The following is a 15,100-nucleotide window of genomic DNA, read 5'->3' as shown; positions in this document are numbered from 1 at the left end:
TCCTACCGAATTCCAAGCCCGCGATGGGTTTAGGAATTCGGCAATATAAGGCAATTAAAGCGATTTGTTTCGCTACCTACTTCATAAATATAAATATCATTAGGGAATTTGGGATTTCTCTGCTACTTCGGAATTTGAGTTATTTTTTTATGAAAGACCAAAGTATTTAACATTTATAATTCAAGAAGATCAAAACAATATTGTTCTCAATATTTGGAAAATAAATGATACTTATTTCATTTTTATTTTTGTTTCAAAATATTTTTCTATGGAAAAATAATCCTCTATTCCAAGTGGTTTCAATTTAATATGAAACCACTTTCAGAATTTAACAGTATTTCGCAAAATATTTATAAAGAAAGAATTGGTGGATATTAATAAAATATTTTACTTTGTTCAATTTACGATAATTGTATTAAATATTAACGTATTTCCTGGAAGTCCAATCGTAGTTCATAGCGTTATTAATTTATAATGATTAATTTCTGTAAATTTAATGGCAATACCTGCTCGTATATGTGGTACAGGTCTGTTTGTAAGAGACGATAGAAAGGTCTAAGCTTAGATCACGCTATTTGACTGTCCATTTAAGATTCCATCTCTAGAATCCAGTTTTTTTTATAAACTTTTGGTTCACCGTTGGTCAATGTAGTCTTAAAATAAGTGAGGATACTTAAGGTAGTTAAAACCACTTTGGTACTTATCTACATTAGGGTCGAACCTACATCACGTATATATTTTTTTTCTATGAAGGAAATTATTTAAAGGAGTTAAAAGGTGAAGGGGAAAATGTTCTATTACGTCTTAGGCAAGAAACAGTAAGTAGGTTTAGGTACTTTATTTAGGTTTAGAGGAGCTCGTGACTAAGCTATAACCGCATAAGTGAAACGATCACAGGTTAAGCGATGCTAGTAGCGCTTGGTCCGTAGATGGGTGACCATCTTTGTCATAACGAGTTCCTCCGTGTTTCGGAAGGCACGTTCAATTGTGGGTCCCGGCTGTTATTCTTACATCTTTGACAGTCGTTACAGGTAGTCAGAAGCTTGAAAGTCTGACAATCAGTCTAACTAAGAGGTATCGTGTTGCCCAGGTAACTAACTAGGTTAAGGAGGTTAGATAGGCAGTCGTCGTTCTAAAACACTGGTACTTGGCTGAATCCGGTTAGACTGGAAGTCGACCCTAACATAGTTGGGAAAAGGCTAGGCCGATGATGATGATCTTAGGCAAGAAAAAGTAGCTTTCATTTATTTAGGTTTAAAAATTCCTAAATTACTAGTAATAGACGGATTGGCAAACAGCAGAGTTCTATTTTTACCCTTTGAGTATAGAAACCTGCCAAAAACATTGTTCTCTTTTATCATACTGAATTTAAGGAGAAATCAAAAAACATACGTACATTATCAAAGACCGCGCAAATCGCGATCATCCGTCGCTTGACTGATCGTTAACATAGCACATTTGATTGACATTCTATTGAACACAACGATCAAAGCTTGCTATCTTGTCACGTGCTTAATGGTTTACGATATCTGTTTGTTTCCAAAATATATCATCAAACAATGTTTTATTTATAATTTTTAACAAAAAACGTTCGACGGTAAAATTGTTTTCTTTGAAATATTTGCAAGGTAAATTCCTTGGGCGGAGAAGGCTTATGAGGTTTTCTTTACTTAAAAAATTATAATCTTACTGTCTCCAATCAACCTATGTATGGACTTAGTGTTTTTATTTGGTTTCCTTCAAAAACAAAACCAGTCGCTTACTGATAATATTTGATCGTTCCTAGAGTCTATTTTTTAACAAACTTTGCCTAATTTTAGAATACACGAATTCTAGTCATACCCCACAAACTCGAAGAATTTAAGAGATGAAACTATCCCAATACTTACAAAACAATGACAATATGTCCCTTATATTTTCTCTTTAGCATTATCCGACTTTAGATAAGTCCTCTTTTTTATAAGGACCCGGAATCCGGGTTGGAATTATGATAAACGGCCGCTTTTCGGTGTCATCCCAAAATTATTTATTGTATTCATGTGGGCGAATTAAATCTTTATTCCTGGTTTACGTTTGGTAACTGAATATTAAATAAGTTATGGTAATATACCTTTAACCATTCTATTGTGTTATATAAATGTAAGAAATATAATGATGTATTAGATAATTTACATCAAAATTAAAATTGAGATTTGTTACAGTGGATTTATCGTAGTTTTATAATATATTTGTATATTGTAATTTTAAGTAATTACATTAATAGCAATAGAAAGATTCTTTTAATTTAGTAATTTTGTCACAATATCTATACATATAATAAAATTGTAGAAAAGTGAAAACTGTACATTGAATATTTTTTTAAAAGAATAATTGCAGGGTGGTCTAGGAACGATTCCGATGCCGAAAATATGATTTTTAGAATTTTTGTCTGTTTGTCTGTTTGTCTGTATGTATGTCCGGAAAGATCTCGGAAAGTACTGGATAGATTTGATTCAAATTTTCAGAGAATGTCAACAAGAGGTCTGGTCAACATACTTTTTACTTATTATCTCGCTTTTCGTTACAGGGGGTGAGCAGGAGCCTTTTATATATATAAACAAATATCAAATTATCTAATAAACTACTGAATATATTTCGTTCAAATTTTGCATGTACCTTATTGTACACATGATACAACAAATATACAAAAACCATAACGCTACTATGCAGGGGGCATGAGCAGTAAAGTTTTAAATTTTTGGAGTCACCCGTAACATCGTGTAATACAATTATGAGGTGTATTTTCACCCCATTGAGTAGTAGGCAGCACGGTCATCAATTTACACAAAAAAAAACATCACGGTATTTATCTTAAGACTTTTGGCAGAGCAATAATAGGATCTTTCGAAAATAAATCATTTTCACAAAATTAGTCATCTTATTCTCTTTTAAGTCTGATATAGGCCTACCGCGACTATTTCACAAGTAAAATAAAAGAAACATAAACTAATACGTTTTTTTTATGCAATTGTTACCGTAATCCGTACATTCTTGCAAGAAAGGAACTTAAATTATTTTTAAATTACTTAAGTTCAAATGTGGAATATGATTTTGTATTTATTTACGATAGGTGTATATACCTATGTTTTTAGCTCGGTAATGTTGGCGATGCTACTCCAAGATCAAAACATTCGTAGTGACACTCAACCCAAAGTTGCATGTAGTTCACATTGATCTCATCTATAATTATGGATAACAATAAATTACTAAACGACACAGTTAATTATTACCTTGGTTCATCTGTAACAACTAGCAACAAAAATCGGTCTACATCCGCCATCAAAGAAACTGAGAAATTTATTGTAATCTCTACTTATTTCAAATTTTCTTCTTTCGTAGCCTTGTAAAAACAGGGGAAGGAACGAGACTGAATGAGTTTCTGAGATCCCAAAGCTAAGCCGACGAGGATTAGGAACATATTTTTAGAAATTTCCCCAATAAGGCTGATAATAGCGTGTAGAGCTATCAGCACTTACATCCGTCATACAATGTCTGGAAAATTCATTTTGGCTGTCAATATCGACAGCGTAACCTCATAACCCACCTCATGTAGTCTTTATTTAAGTTCCATTTATGCAGTAGGGATGATGGTATTTTACTTCAATGATCGTCAGGTAGGTTAACGAATAAAATACGTAATTTTTCTTTGTAAATTGGTACAGTAAATAGAACTCATGCGCATGAAGTCACTTTTATGTTCATATTTTGCTTTGTCGTAACATCACAAATTACACATATCCTATACTTTAGATTTTTGTAATTGTCAATTTAAAAAAGGGGTGTCTGATATTTTTTTATAATCACGCGATTTATTTATCACCAATTTAAAGGCAAATCATGACCAAAACACCAGGTTTACCAACTTTTTTATTTTGGAAATATTCCAAATGTTTGTGAGGAAGATCAGTTTTAATATTAAGAGGACAATCAAACATAACGTGTTTCAGGAAACCGTTTATCTGGGCGCAATTTTGCAAAATCTTATATCTTATGACACTATGTAAAATCCACAGTTACCGAGCCCGACTCTCACTTCACCAGCTCCGTCCACAAAAATAATTCGACATCTTCTTTATATCGTCAGAAAACATCGTGTGTGAAAATAACAACTGTCTGGCTATCACTGTTCCTGAGAAACAGCCAGGTGACAGACAGACGAACGGCCACCGGGGCCTCAGTAATATGGTTCTGGTTTACCTCTTTGGTTACAGTACAATAATAATTTTATGATACCTCATAATCACTGTCATAATCAATCTAGAAATTTCAGGTGTATGCGGGCAAAAGAACAGACGTGCTCGAACATCTTAACCCACCCAATTGGAAAATGGAAAACCCTCGAAAGTAAAACATTTTTGTTTATGTTTTGTCTGTTATTTTTTCCTACTTGCACCCCCCCCCCTCCCATTTTTAAACGGCTCGATTTGTCAAACATGTTTAAACGAACACTCGCACATAATTTACGTTTAAATTAAAATAGTTCAATTCGTTCGGAAGCTATGATGTCACAGACAGACAGACAGGCAGGCAGATATGTCAAAGTTTGAAACCCCTCTTTTTGGGATTGAATAAGAAAAAGTCATTAAAACAGCTGTGAAATATTTGACACCAGGATAGTATCAAAAACGATGAAATCTGTTTGATTCAAACATTTGATAGTCTTTGGGCCGCTCAAGATTCATTATAATTTAGAAATAAAAAATCAAGCTTAAAATGTAAAAAAGAAGTGTTTCATTTTCAATATTGCATTACATTTTTGCGATGATCGTTATTATTAAACTTCATAGTTTTTCACATCTTGAAAATCACGCAGACAAAGTCGCGGGCAACAGCTAGTTACCAATAATATTGATCAAAATATTAAAAAGGTATTATTGATTGAACTAGCTGTTGCCCGCGACTTTGTCTGCGTGATTTTCAAGATGTGAAAAACTATGAAGTTTAATAATAACGATCATCGCAAAAATGTAATGCAATATTGAAAATGAAACACTTCTTTTTTACATTTTAAGCTTGATTTTTTATTTCTAAATTATAATGAATCTTGAGCGGCCCAAAGACTATCAAATGTTTGAATCAAACAGATTTCATCGTTTTTGATACTATCCTGGTGTCAAATATTTCACAGCTGTTTTAATGACTTTTTCTTATTCAATCCCAAAAAGAGGGGTTTCAAACTTTGACATATCTGCCTGCCTGTCTGTCTGTCTGTGACATCATAGCTTCCGAACGAATTGAACTATTTTAATTTAAACGTAAATTATGTGCGAGTGTTCGTTTAAACATGTTTGACAAATCGAGCCGTTTAAAAATGGGAGGGGGGGGGGGTGCAAGTAGGAAAAAATAACAGACAAAACATAAACAAAAATGTTTTACTTTCGAGGGTTTTCCATTTTCCAATTGGGTGGGTTAAGATGTTCGAGCACGTCTGTTCTTTTGCCCGCATACACCTGAAATTTCTAGATTGATTATGACAGTGATTATGAGGTATCATAAAATTATTATTGTACTGTAACCAAAGAGGTAAACCAGAACCATATTACTGAGGCCCCGGTGGCCGTTCGTCTGTCTGTCACCTGGCTGTTTCTCAGGAACAGTGATAGCCAGACAGTTGTTATTTTCACACACGATGTTTTCTGACGATATAAAGAAGATGTCGAATTATTTTTGTGGACGGAGCTGGTGAAGTGAGAGTCGGGCTCGGTAACTGTGGATTTTACATAGTGTCATAAGATATAAGATTTTGCAAAATTGCGCCCAGATAAACGGTTTCCTGAAACACGTTATGTTTGATTGTCCTCTTAATATTAAAACTGATCTTCCTCACAAACATTTGGAATATTTCCAAAATAAAAAAGTTGGTAAACCTGGTGTTTTGGTCATGATTTGCCTTTAAATTGGTGATAAATAAATCGCGTGATTATAAAAAAATATCAGACACCCCTTTTTTAAATTGACAATTACAAAAATCTAAAGTATAGGATATGTGTAATTTGTGATGTTACGACAAAGCAAAATATGAACATAAAAGTGACTTCATGCGCATGAGTTCTATTTACTGTACCAATTTACAAAGAAAAATTACGTATTTTATTCGTTAACCTACCTGACGATCATTGAAGTAAAATACCATCATCCCTACTGCATAAATGGAACTTAAATAAAGACTACATGAGGTGGGTTATGAGGTTACGCTGTCGATATTGACAGCCAAAATGAATTTTCCAGACATTGTATGACGGATGTAAGTGCTGATAGCTCTACACGCTATTATCAGCCTTATTGGGGAAATTTCTAAAAATATGTTCCTAATCCTCGTCGGCTTAGCTTTGGGATCTCAGAAACTCATTCAGTCTCGTTCCTTCCCCTGTTTTTACAAGGCTACGAAAGAAGAAAATTTGAAATAAGTAGAGATTACAATAAATTTCTCAGTTTCTTTGATGGCGGATGTAGACCGATTTTTGTTGCTAGTTGTTACAGATGAACCAAGGTAATAATTAACTGTGTCGTTTAGTAATTTATTGTTATCCATAATTATAGATGAGATCAATGTGAACTACATGCAACTTTGGGTTGAGTGTCACTACGAATGTTTTGATCTTGGAGTAGCATCGCCAACATTACCGAGCTAAAAACATAGGTATATACACCTATCGTAAATAAATACAAAATCATATTCCACATTTGAACTTAAGTAATTTAAAAATAATTTAAGTTCCTTTCTTGCAAGAATGTACGGATTACGGTAACAATTGCATAAAAAAAACGTATTAGTTTATGTTTCTTTTATTTTACTTGTGAAATAGTCGCGGTAGGCCTATATCAGACTTAAAAGAGAATAAGATGACTAATTTTGTGAAAATGATTTATTTTCGAAAGATCCTATTATTGCTCTGCCAAAAGTCTTAAGATAAATACCGTGATGTTTTTTTTTGTGTAAATTGATGACCGTGCTGCCTACTACTCAATGGGGTGAAAATACACCTCATAATTGTATTACACGATGTTACGGGTGACTCCAAAAATTTAAAACTTTACTGCTCATGCCCCCTGCATAGTAGCGTTATGGTTTTTGTATATTTGTTGTATCATGTGTACAATAAGGTACATGCAAAATTTGAACGAAATATATTCAGTAGTTTATTAGATAATTTGATATTTGTTTATATATATAAAAGGCTCCTGCTCACCCCCTGTAACGAAAAGCGAGATAATAAGTAAAAAGTATGTTGACCAGACCTCTTGTTGACATTCTCTGAAAATTTGAATCAAATCTATCCAGTACTTTCCGAGATCTTTCCGGACATACATACAGACAAACAGACAAACAGACAAAAATTCTAAAAATCATATTTTCGGCATCGGAATCGTTCCTAGACCACCCTGCAATTATTCTTTTTAAAAAATATTCAATGTACAGTTTTCACTTTTCTACAATTTTATTATATGTATAGATAATATCTTTTTCTAGATAGACAGACTATATTCAAGCTAAAATGTGTATCAAATAATTTGACTTCACATTTAAATTAATTTATTCCTTTCTCATGACCGCGACAATATTTCCTGTATAAGCATTTAGATCAGTTAATACTTTGTGTCTCTCATAAATATGATCCTAATTCTTTTCCAATTTGTTCTTAAGCTTCGTTTTACAAAGTGAGTCACGGTTTGTTTATTCGCAGCTTGTTTTTGTTAAAATATAGGTCATTGATTACACTCGTAATTGATGGCATATTCATTAAAATATACTTACTTTATAATATGTGTTGTTTTTTTTTTTATTTTTTACCTTAAAATAAAACAAATTTTCCTTTAAGAAAAAGATGAAGATCGCAAGCATATCATTTCCTTTATTAAATCCTTGTGGACAACGTCTCTGAAGTACCTACATTCTTACACATTGTGATGACAGTCCAGGTATTTCAAACCATGGTGTGTAGATGTTACGAGGAATTAGTTTGTTCACATATCGCACACAGTCTCATACTTAATAACTTTTCCTTACAAACAACTATCTCAAGAGTAATACCTCAGGAGGCACAAAAAAAAATTGACGTGAAAATGGAAAACTGCTCTCTAAAATCCACATAATAGCCAAAAAATTTTTTTTAAAAATTGTTAAGTATTTTTTTCACACTTTTGTTAACAAAAGCAGTATAACGGTTGGATTTAAATGAACCTTGTTCATTACATCATAATGATATTTTGATGTTGGGTATCAGAGCTCAAATCCCTTAATCGCCTTTTTTTAAGATTGCGTCGTTAAAGTCAAAATATATTTATTTTACATTAGGCCGCAATCTTGAAGCTATTTCTTTTGAAGGCGTTGTTTGATTTCTTTTGAGTGAACAAGCATTAGATGAAGGCACCAGTACGAAAACTAGGTACGTACAGCTGTCAATAAATATTTGCAGCGTTTTCACAGTCAACGCTTTCTCAAGTGATTTTTCTCTAGACACAATCTTGGAGGTCAATGCACTCTGTTTATCAAGCACGTGTAGAGCATAAACAATTCAAAACTGCACATTCGTCAAATTGAGTTCCACGAATGTTTATTTCATATGGTACGCCTGAGGAAATTTACCGAAATTACACGTCACAAGAGTGAATACCGTACATCTTTAGTTGAGGAATTCATTATAAATTCAAAGTTTAAATTGCTGCCTCGAGCTACAACTCATCAGCGTTAAAAACTTTTTGAGAATAGCACTCCGTTTTATGTTGCATACGTCTGACGACGCCAACGCCTCGTGTTTAGTTTAATTAGTACGGCGAGCCTAATTCCCCCAAGTGTACGTTTAATGACCTCAAGGAAAAACTTAAGGAAACCAGGAACACGGTGTTTGTCCACAAAGTTTGAGGGTACCTTTATCTTGAGACTGAGGGGTCGTTGACCAGAGAATTGTTAAGTGGAAAACAGAAAAGAAAAATTCTGTTTGTACGTCAATTTATACCAACCACTTAATCTTAAAAGTCTACATCATCAATAAAAAATATTAAACTACTAAAATGTTATAATGAACAAAATTAAAAATTGATTGCAGTTTCATTGCAAACTCTACCTAAATTATACATAGGTACATTTTCAGCAAACTTGAACAAATTACACGTCATTATTTTGTAGTAGCGCTCTTTACTTCACATAAATAATTCATGTTCTAATTAGGTACTTCTCGACGTTCGCTACGATAAATGCATCTGAAGTATTGACGGTGCTGCCCCCTGCCGTCTGTGTTTAAGTTAATGGCTCTATTACTTTAATAAGCTCATGCACGCAAATCAAACAACTTTATAATACGGTATCGAAAAACTACAGGTAATCAAGTGTGGTATTATTAGATGTCATTATGGCATAGGTTTTGTGCCCAAGTCCCATAGACATGCAACAATTTTACAAGAATCAATTGAATATGTCAGGTGAATATGTACCTAATTTTTATACTTTTTTAACTGACTCCTTAAACGAGGAGGTTCTCAATTCAATAGTATTTTGTTTTTGTTTTCTTCCTCAGAACTTCGGTCGATTTTTTAGATTTATATCATTTATCGAGAAAAACTTAGTACATTTTATTTTAATGAATTTTTGCTCTTAAAAATTATTAAGCAAAATCCTCTTTATTGAGTGTTTAGAAATCTTTTGTTTTCATGTACCACTAATTATTTTTGCAACTAGAGACAATGCCCTCCTTATAACTGTCAACTAAAGTATCTCATAATTATGACAAGTCTAAAAGTTATGAACAAATTCGTGAGAAAGTATTTTATAAAGTTAGACTTGTCTGTCTTGTGTAATAAAATTCAAACTAGGCACTTAATTTAAGCCATTATCAAAGGCTATTGGAAAGATTATTAAAGAGAGTTTCGCTAAATACGATTTACAAGTTTAAGTTATACTTAAATATAATGTTACGAAGTACTAAGATTCAGTCTGACGTGACTCAAACTGAAAGGGTTTTAAGTTTATAAATTGAGATACGCTTTGATATTTAAGAGGGTTCGTTTTGATTTAGAAGACGCTTTTACTAACTAAAGGTTTCGTGATTAAGGGAAAGTTAAACGGTTTATAAATGGGGTAATTAAATTATAAACGGATGGAGTTTTATTCACGGATATTAATGCGATTTCGTTAACGTATAAGGACGAAAAGCCTAGTGACCCATGATTTGAAAAGACTATGCAACTTGATTAAATAGTGAAAACTAGATAGTGAGGAATATTAAGTGTTCTGACTATTAGAATAACATTGTATCAAATTCAAAGACTTAATCCTTTTTACCGGCGGTTACCAGTAAACAATGCACTCATAATTATTACTAGTTTCGGACCCAACCAGGGTCAATTATACCCTGCATCTCGCTATGTGTCGGGCTATCCCTATAAGTACGAGCAGGTAAACCGTTATAACATAATTAATTGTCAATATTGTCATTACAGTTTTCATTAAAACAGTATTAGATTAGTACCTACTAAGACTTAAGCGTATTACAATAAATTTAGACAAAAAAAAATGTTTAGCTTCATAAGGATACAAATTTTAGTATTGAGAGGACCATAAATAATTCTTAAGTAGCATCAACAATTCCCGAAAATGAAGTACCTTCTGTTTGAAGTTTCAAACATGATATACTGGGAATAGTTGTTTCGTGTTTGTAGAACTCTTTTACTGCATATACTGCACGTTCCACGTTGTAACAGTAACTGAAATGTATGAAATAAATAAGTTCAAGTATTTTTAGCGCACAGAAGAAGCGAAGAGAAACGTGACTTATCAAAACTACAAAATACATTCATTTAAGTTATTCTTCCCACCTTTATGATAGAACTTTAGCTTCATAAGTTGATTGATAACAGGATTGCATTTTCAGGAGCTAAGTGACTCTCAAGTTGCCATTAATACTCGCGTTCCTGCAAAGAGGCCCATACTCAGCTTTTCGAATTGCAGCTTCCGCGATCAAACTAAAAACGTCGTTCCACCTAGGATAAAGAAAAACAAATCTGTTAGGGACAGACGGACAGACAGCGGAGCTTCAGTAATAGGGTTTCATATGTACCTTAACTCTATAAACTCTATAACTAGGCCTAGGCCATATGTGTGAAAGTGAAACTATCCACTCAGCCACCCCAAATCAGTGACGATTTATGCTATAGCTTCTCCAGCAATGACTGTCACGGACTAATTATGGAAAGATTAGTAAGCAATTCATTAGATACAAACGAAAAAAAAATCATAAAACAAGCAAAACATTTTTTTTTCAATTAAATCCTACATGTTTTTATTCTCCTTTTCAGGCTATTTTAGATACCCACTGAAGACCATTTCTGAAATAAGATATTCAATAGATGTAAAATCCCAGACAGTAATACCGACCTAATCTGCAAAGAGCACACACTGTATAAATATACAGGATACAAATTGGATTGCACTCTAAAAGCATCAGGAGCAAGCGTAAGGACAGAGCAAGATCCACTATAGATCAAAGTGCAAAAGTATCTAAGGAGCATTACTCTTGGATGTCAGGCACACCGTTGGGATTCGCCTCACAATGCATGCCATCGCCGGGATCCACTCAATTTTAGTTTCTTTGTGACCCACTTGGCTTGAGACGGTGTTACTTTCTACGTATTTTAATATTAATCTAGATATTCATTTACTCTGTCTCAAAGAGTTTGGTGTTTGTCAAGAACTACACGAAAAATAAGACTGGTCAAATGTGATTCGGATTGAAAAAACAATTTAAAAAAAAAAAAAACGTCAAATTTACGACCATACCAATCGTTGCCTAATCCCAACTTCCATTTTTATAGTTGTAATAGTGGCAACAAAAAATATTTATAGACGAAAATATGACCAGTTTATCCAATATGTAGTGTAAAGCTGGGGTTAAGTCGATAGCTTAAGTATAAGTCTGTAAAAAGGTCGGTGCACCTTTTGTCTGGACGAACTAGCAACCTTTTAGTAAAGAAAGTCTTTAAGGATATCCTGAACGAGAAGGTACCAAAAAGGTTTCTACCAGCAAAAATGGCCAACACAATTGCTAAGAGCTTAACTTCTTTGAGATAAATAAAATTGTCCCGTAATTTTTCACAAATATATCTTCAAGGAAAACGTAGTTTTTCTATTTAAACAAACATATATTATTTTACCGTCTGTGTCCTTTAACCATTAAAAACGAAAGAGGAGTTAACCTAAAAGATCAAATACACCGGACCTTACATAATTAAACCCTCAAATATAAATTTCTTTATATACGAACACAAATGGGTAAAAGGTTACTCGATATTAAATTACATTACTTACTGTTCATATTAAATTAATGAGTAATAAAAGGTTTTTGATCGTTAATGAAGTTAAGGCTCGTGAATAGCTCGATTACAAATTTTATGAGATGAAATTATTTACGTATGCAATACTTATTAATTAGATCAATAAGTTTTATTTAGAGATATTCAAGGTCTTTAGGGAATGTTTTAGATAATTGGTTAATCCATTCTTAGGAGACAAAAAAAGAACTTTTTCAATACATATGAACTTATTTTATTTTCTGCAATATTTTAAAAGCTCTATACAACAAGTAAAGTTTTCAAAAATAATGCAACATGTACATATGTACGTGCTTCTACCATGATTGATTCACTATAAAATATATTCGAAGTCTTAACCTTTAGCACAAACTATTCATGTTCGAACCTCTTTAGAGATCTATATCACTTTTCAATGAACTGAGAGCGCTGAAAAGACTTTGAACATCGACATGTCTTTCACTGAAAATGTGTTAAGGTATTTTGAAACTAAGCTAAGTAAAATGTATAGTCTGTTGAAAGACATAAATTTGCCATGTATTAAAAAGGTGAAAAAGAATGATTCGGTAACGAATAAAAATATAAAACTTACTAATTATCTATTAATTCATTTTGATAGTAACAATAGTGAGAATTATTCATTGTTAAATGTATATATTATCTAGTCGAACTACCCCGATAAATACACGTGAGTATACTGTTACATCATTTAATTATTAATTAATGTATAAAAACATTAAACACTTAAAACAAGAAAAATTACAACATCTAAAAAGTAGTTAACTATAATTGATAAAGTGAATTTTCAAACGAGTGTACCGTTTCATCCACTAGGTATGCTAACTGCATTAATAGGCATAAAGCATACATGCACGAATACCCTTTCTCGGCATGGAACAAATATCTGTGGGCCTAACAAATATTTGCTACGTGCAGAGAATCAAGCGTACAGAATTTGTGCCACTCGGGCCATTTGATTTAAAAGGCAACCTAATCTTTTGACTACGTAACATTATTCAGCAAGAAAGAAACAAAAGAGGATTTGTACATAGGTACTTTGAATGAAAGCGTCAAGAAAAACGAATGAATGCGGAAAAAAAAAGAAAATTAACCTGTTCCTTTTTGAAATAAGAATAGAATCGTTATTGCCAACCAGCAATAAAGTGTAAGACGGTCTTAATTAAAGTGTAAATCACAAATTTTGCGCACACATTATCACGTAAATTATTCTTATTATAACATTTTTAAAAATCAAATACGAATGCAAATTACAGCAGTATTACAAGTATTCTGACAGGGCTCATAAAAAAGTTGGCACACTGTGAACTTTCCCTTTGCATATTCATGGTACAAACTCTCTCGGAAGTTTTTGGTGAGAAATTATGATAATAATTTTATGCTAACTTCATCCGTCTTGGCGCTTTCATAAATTATGAGTTGTATTGAAGTAGGTGCATGCGGTTTGTCGCGTTTTCACCTCGGATTTCAAGTAGAATTAAATTTGGTGTTGAAAGATTGTCGCCTTTTTATACTACTCTCTCCTTAAGTAATTTAATCACTTTTTCTCGAGGATTTTTTTTTTACTTTTTACTAACTAAAAATAAAGAGTCAATTTTTAAGTCGGTCTAAAAAAAATCTAAAAATACTTGTATCGTACGATTTTGCTCACAAGTTCCATGGTAAAATTGACAAGTCAGCGATTTCGTTTCGGGCCTATACATCGGACGAACACAGGTGCCATGACTCAGGTGAGGCTTTGTGACCCAGTTTTCACGTTTTTTCGGCCGTTTATTTATACACAAAAACATTTATAAAAATAATTGCAATGGATTGTGAAATTTATCGAAATCTATTTACATGGAAATCTTAAAACACTAAGTAGACCTATGAGAAAATTTGGTACCACTTAAAAATATCATGGCCACAAAATATAGTACCACAGAATTCCTAGTATATATTTTACGCAGGGCATTTTTACCCTTTACAAACTTCAAAAACAACTAATTGATTTAACAGAGAAATTCACTAACCACGCTAAACAATAGACTAAAGACCGAATTCATTATCCATATATGCCATCATAATATTAAGGTACCACATTGTGCCTCCAATTTCTCTTAAGGCCAACTGGAATTTGCCTAAGCCCAGGTTATTCACGCTTGGGGTAAACAAAAGACGGCATATAGGAAGATTTATGAACAATTCACGACGCAATGATATGGGGTATCTATTCAAATCCTTCTCTGAATTTAGGGGCAGGTACTTGTACGAAGATGATGTATGCTCGCGATACAATACAATGGGCCCGTACATTAGTTCGCTCGTTCATACTGAATTGAATTTTTATGGGATATAACGTACCTTCTTTTGGATTTATTTATAAGTTTATTTCAGACAGTAATACTTTAAAAATGTGTTGATTTTCTATACTAGCTTTATTCACATTTCAAGTAAGAATTCTTTTCCATTTATACTCATTTTAGTCTGATCATGACAATCGTCTATCTCCCCATTCTATTTAAAATAAATAAATATTTAAGTAAACCTTCCGAGACATAAAAAACATCAACTCATTTGCGTGTAACCTTACCCGTAACTTCTCAGTTTGCCAGTAATGTACAGACAATTTGTAATACCGTACACATCTATTAATAACACCCGCTTGTAATGTTTATTACACGGGGCACGCGATACAGTGATTCCACTAAAAGCATCTCTACATAGGCCTCTTACAAAACTCTCCGACGGAACGAAACAC

The sequence above is a fragment of the Trichoplusia ni genome, chromosome 8 (assembly GCF_003590095.1).
Source record: "Trichoplusia ni isolate ovarian cell line Hi5 chromosome 8, tn1, whole genome shotgun sequence".
NCBI lineage: Eukaryota > Metazoa > Arthropoda > Insecta > Lepidoptera > Noctuidae > Trichoplusia > Trichoplusia ni.
The sequence above is the reverse complement of the archived record's forward strand: the minus strand, read 5'-3'. Positions refer to the sequence as shown.